At 32.9% G+C, this 6,100-nt stretch overlaps 1 protein-coding gene across 1 annotated transcript in view; it reads left to right on the forward strand.

Annotated features, from left to right (window-relative positions):
- LOC106458231 (Down syndrome cell adhesion molecule-like protein Dscam2) overlaps positions 1–6,100 on the forward strand; it is a 260,015-nt gene that overhangs the window by 20,916 nt on the left and 232,999 nt on the right. The gene's annotated exons all lie outside the window — the stretch shown is intronic.

The raw sequence follows: 6,100 nt of genomic DNA on the forward strand, positions 1-6,100 counted from the left end.
AAACCAGTTTTATTAAGTAAGGACTTGTGTCGCTAAAGTTTTGTCGGAACGAAGTTACGGAAAATTAATTAACAAACGGAGACGTAACAATACAAATAAAATGTGAAGATAACAATATGCAGATATAATGCAATCACTGCATGCTAACCTAATACAAGAAAGAGATGTTTCACCCACATGGTGAGGGCAACGATAAAATGTTCCTTAGGTTCACCATACTCAATATATATATATTATAATACGCTGCTTTAAACAGTTAAATGAAAATATGTAAAGTTATAGTTATGACCAGTAAAAACCACTATTACGAAATAATATTAATCACTCTCTCTGTTAAAATGTATGCAAATCATATATCTGATAGTCAGTCATATGGTCTAAAGTGTAAATAATTGGTCATTCAGCCTTAGCTTGTAAATGACCATATTGTAGATGTTGTATTATATCTCTACGGTTTATTATACATTAATTCAATATGAAGTATGATCTCCACGAACAACAAGGAAAGTCTAGTGACGATGTTGCATGCTTAAAATCATTGTATTGAGTAGTTCCTGAATTATATTTGAGCAACCTTTTATAAAAGCTGTTTTAAGGTCACTTGACAGAATCTGATAAGCCTCCCAAGAGCATCCCTTACATGCTCGATGGGATTGACATCCGGTAAGAATTACAGCCATTCAATTCAGTCAACTTTTCTTCTTCGAGGAATGTGTCAACCAGTTTATCACTGTTGAGCTTGTCAATATTAGCGATTAGGCTGAAATCGTGGCTAATTTCACCAACACGAAGTAACTTAATGTGATCTCTATTTTGTGTGTCACGAGAGGTACCATTTCGCAAAAGGTATAGATTTTTAAGTTCAGTAATGTATATTTTTATTCACGCTATACTTCCACTACAGCTATATGCGCCATGTTGTTGTACGAAAGTGGGACGGGTCGAGTTCCAGGTTCGTTCCAAAAAGAGGATAGCCCTGTCATCTGGTTTTAGGGCGAATCTCGGCTTATCTGTGAAAATAATATTACTCCATATGTTGTTGGTCCTCATGATAAGTTCTAGGCACCATTGCAGATGATTTGTTTTGTGCTTTGATATGATTGGAATGTATTTCATTATGCGTTTAGCATATAAGTCAACCTTGTGGAGACTGTGTTTAGCCATTTAGCATGGAGTTTAGTTGCGGCTGAGGATGTTTGATCCAGTTTCAGACCGCAATCGACAGATAGCGGTCGTCTGCTTGTGTGTTTTACCTTTCGAACGTCTGTACCATTGGTTTGAAAGCAGTTCTTCATTCTGTTAACAAACCTAGAGACAGTTGGAGTCATCTTGCAAAAGTGGGCTGTGACTGGCTGACTTCCCGCTGTAAATGCTTTCCAGAAGAATAAAACATCGAAGTGCCTTCTCTGAGGTGAAAAACTTCGTGAAAAATCCTGTGATTTAATGCACAGTCACGTCTGGCCCACGATTATTTGACACCATTATATATTGTACAAGCTGAAAGACCAATAATATGCCTAATGTTCATAACAGTGAATTGAAAAGGGTAACTGAAATTTTTTATAAGACTGTTTTTGGCTTTGTCATCATTGTAATACAAGAAATTCCATTTATTCCTTAACTGTTTCATCAGTGTATAATAGATCTAACAAGAAATACAATATCTAAGGTATGTAACGGGTAATTGACAGAAAAACATAACGCAGATATTATTAAGTCTTTATACGTCCATTGTTATTTCAGCATTAACGATAGATAGCTTGATAAACGTATAAAAAGGTTGTAATATGGCTACTGGGAAGGATAGTTTGTGTCGAGATTTATAGAGTTATACAAATATGTGCATAATGTTTGTGCTTAAGTCAGACCATTATCTAGAATATTTTATAAGCAAAATATACATACTTTTTCTTATTATTACTGCAAGTAAGCCACAAAATTACAACAACAAACGATACATATGTGTAATGAAAACTAAAACTGAATTTATATTAATATTAAAATTAAATTATTGACCCTGCATTCATGGTATACGTAAGCAAACAATTCAATTACGGAAAAATAATTAACAGTCACTTTTCTCAAATAATCAAGAGTTACACTAATAATAAAGAAGTAAGTGTTATACGTGTGACTAATGTTAGTTATTAACATGTGATCCGTACAAGTGAAGTGTACTGGCCCGGCATGGCCAGGTGGTTAGGGCGCTCGACTAGCAATTCGCGGGTTCGATTCCCCGTCACACCAAACATGCTCGACCTTTCAGCCGTGGGGGCGTTATAGTGTGACGGTCAATCCCACTATTCGTTGGTAAAAGAGTAGCCCAAGAGTTGGCGGTGGGTGGTGATGACTAACTGCCTTTTCTCTAGTCTTACACTGCTAAATTAGGGACGGCTAGTGCAGATAGTCCTCGTGTAGCTTTGCGCGAAATCCATAACAAAACAAAAGTGTACTTTGGTATCTTTAAACATTATATCCTTAGATAATTATCGGATTTTCGGTTATTGTCTAGTTTTTTCAGCTTTTAATTTAAACTATATAAAACCTATGCCTGATTTTTATAAATAAAAACTGAAAAAGGAACGTTGATGCGAATTAATTAAAACAGTTTCGAAGAGTACAGATGAAGGTTAACTTTTAATAAGTGAATTTAACAGTTAATAATATATATTAACTTGACAAATATTCAAACATCGACTAACTATATGAGTGTTATGTTTAACAGATTGTTAAACCTACTTTTATTTTCAAGCTAAATGAAATATATCCAGTTAATCAGTGACAATAAATTTAAGTAGTCTTAACATATCTCATATTGCAAGCTTTCCATAGATGACGCTAGTAGCGATATACCAAGTCAGTCTATGCTTGACTTCACAGACGTAGGTATGAGTATGAGCATTCTCAATTTGGTACAAAAGGAGTTCTCCAGTTTAAAGAACGTGAGCTTGCTCCGAGATCAATGAAATAATATTGATAATATTACAACATATATGTATCAACGTAATGTTTCTAAAGCGTACTCATTTAAATGTTTACATCAGAATGTGCCATAGCTCAATATAATACAAGTCAAAATTATAATTATTCAATATTTGTTACGAAGTGTAAAATAGGCCCCTTCAAATACTTTCGTCATTTTTTGTGAATAATAATATTAACAAATAACTTGATGTAAGTAATGGTGCTTTTAAGTATTCATCTCCTTGAAAAGTATTTTGAAATGTCTATTTGAAGATGAGCACTAACATATCTGACCACTGAGCTGTTTTCATTAATTATAATACATTATTTTCATTGGCAAACCAAATTTTAAAATCAAATATCACATTCAGAAAATAATTCAAACATATTACCCAAAATTAAGCTACGTTTAGTATTTACGTCAACATTTAGAATAAAAAATAAGTTTAAAACCAAAGACACTCTACCCATTCCGATGCGCTCGTGGGTCGTATATAAATACACTTGTGGTAGCCGTAAAGCTACCTATGTTTGTAAAACTACACATCACCTACAAATACGTGCACATGGCTATTTCAGCAAAAAGCGGATTTAAGCTAAATAATCCACTCCAGACTTCTATCCGATTGTATAGTGAGAATAACAATTACCCCACATTTGTAGAAAACTTTAAAATTCTCTATTCTGGAACTACATATTACGAACTATATCATAAAAAGCCTTTCCATTTTCAATGATCACCCAACATTAAATAATAACATCAACTCTTCCCTGTTGTCATTAATGTAATCAATTCCGGATTCTCAGTGTTTTTATTTGATATTTATTACTATTTTAAAGATACTGTGTTTATACTTATATTTAAGCCTTTCTCTATAATAGTTTCTCTTAACAATATTATTTATTAAGCAGGTATGTTCCGCACGTTTTATTGCACATTCCATTACATTGTTATCATTTAAATCTGTTCTTTCTAAACTTCGATCGAATATAGAAACTCGCACAACGCTAATGTTGTTTTTTGTACATCGAATATTATGAAGTAACTTTTTTTTTATATATTAAAACTGATGATGGAATTCCGAAACGTCCGTATTAAAGATGATTTTTGGTATTACCGTGTTTTTAATATTTATTATAAAATGTTTATTACTTGTTATAAAATTTCGAAACACTTCTCTCCATTTTATGTTTTTACGTTTTCTTTCAAATACTTCTGTTTTACAATTTTCGGTGACATCATGCTATCAATGTCAAAATGTAGTTCTAATTCTTCCGTCTCACCGTGGCTTTATATCGGCTGTGATTGTCACGTGACTTGTTGTTTTGCCGATTCAAATTATTTTTAATATAACCTTCTGTATACACAGCGTCTTTCTGCTTCTGTTATACGATAAATGCGGTTTCGAATATAAGATAAGAAGTATATAATAAGAAAATTTCAATCGTAATATATAGAGATACAAGACGGAAAAGAAAAAAAAAATCTTACGTTTTCAGGAGTTCGGAGGTCAAATTTGAAATAGCCTGATAAGAGCTGCTTCTTAATTTTGATTTATAATATCAGTAATATAATTTCCACGTTTCTATAAGAAATCGTCTTTGAAACTGCATTTGTTTCTGTTTTTAGTGGCAAGTACAAAAGTATTAAAAAAAATTAAGCTTTAATTTGCCGATTGCATCATACTTTTACTCGGATATTTTTTTAATGTAAGACTTTACGAAATATAACAGTAACCTTTTAAGATGACCTATAAACTATGTACGACAGTTGATAGTAGTAAAGTTACTGCAAACTATCAAGCTTCGGAAATGAAATATTATCTATTGATCGATATATAATTTGTCAAAACTCATTTACACTAATATTAACAGCCAATGCACAAATAACTGTTCTGACATTTCAGCATTATACAATTACACACGTCTGAGAAACTTAAACTTTATAAAAGTTGTTTTAGTTTTAATAACGAATTTTCTATAATTCAGCTACTCAGGTTTCGAAAATAATATTTTTTTTGTCTATCACGCACGGATTTTTTACAAATCGGGAAGAAAAAAACTCTTACTTAGGTCAAATTATTATTTCGTTTACCACAATGAACATTTTTTATTATGTTTGTTAACAAAATTACAAACAAACTGAATAAAAGGGAAGAACATTGATGTCAAACGAATATGCATCCTCATTCATCTAGATTTTTTTGTGAAATCTCAAAACTACGTGTTGTGGTCCTTCTTTTATGTATTGTGTCTGGAGCATCTCGTTCAATGACCAGCAGTATTTAGCTATCATGCTGACGTTTCACCTTCCCTGATACCTCCTCTCCATTTCCCTGATGTCTTTCCCCTTGTACTTTGCTGACAGCACCTAGATTTTCAGGGAAATACTCAATATGCTTCAAGTTCATATTACAACCCAACTCTTTGAATCTACCGAGCATGTTATTGACAATATTTTCGTAATTTGGTTCCTTGTTGTTTCCTAAAAATTTGTCAATAACATCTTTAAAGGCAATCCACTCTTCTTTTTCAACTTTCCTTATTGTCCTTTCGAACTGTTCTCCCGAAATCAATTTCCTAATCTGAGGCCCAACTAAAAATCCCTTCTTTAAGTTTCGCTTCTGAAAGAACTGGGAATTGCCCAAATTGATACTTGAAACAGTAACCATCTTTGTCTAAGACCTTTACAAACTGCTTTATCAAGCCCAGTTTTATATGAAGTGGAGGTAAAAGGCCTTTTTTTGTGTCAACCAAACTTTCACGTTCAATGTTTTTCGATTCTGGTACCAGCCTAACTCTTCGTGGTCATTGCTTCTTTATCCAATGCTGGTTTCGTGCTCTATTGTCACATTCACACAAATAACATGGAGACTTTGTATAATCGGATTGTTTACTCAACAATATACAAAGGACTTTTTGTGTCCACAAAGTAGTTAACCATGTTCTTTGTATTTGACCTCATTAAGAAGAAGTTCAAGATTTTCACACGTTTCCTTCAAGTGAACCGAATGAGCATTAAGAACAGATCAACATATGTTACCATCGTGAAGGAGATCGATCACCTTTTAGCTAGCATTGGTATTAATTCAGCAATATTGTTGCAATAAACCAGTGAACCTTCTTGCGAAAAGTA

This window comes from Limulus polyphemus, unplaced genomic scaffold, assembly GCF_000517525.1.
Source record: "Limulus polyphemus unplaced genomic scaffold, Limulus_polyphemus-2.1.2 Scaffold432, whole genome shotgun sequence".
NCBI lineage: Eukaryota > Metazoa > Arthropoda > Merostomata > Xiphosura > Limulidae > Limulus > Limulus polyphemus.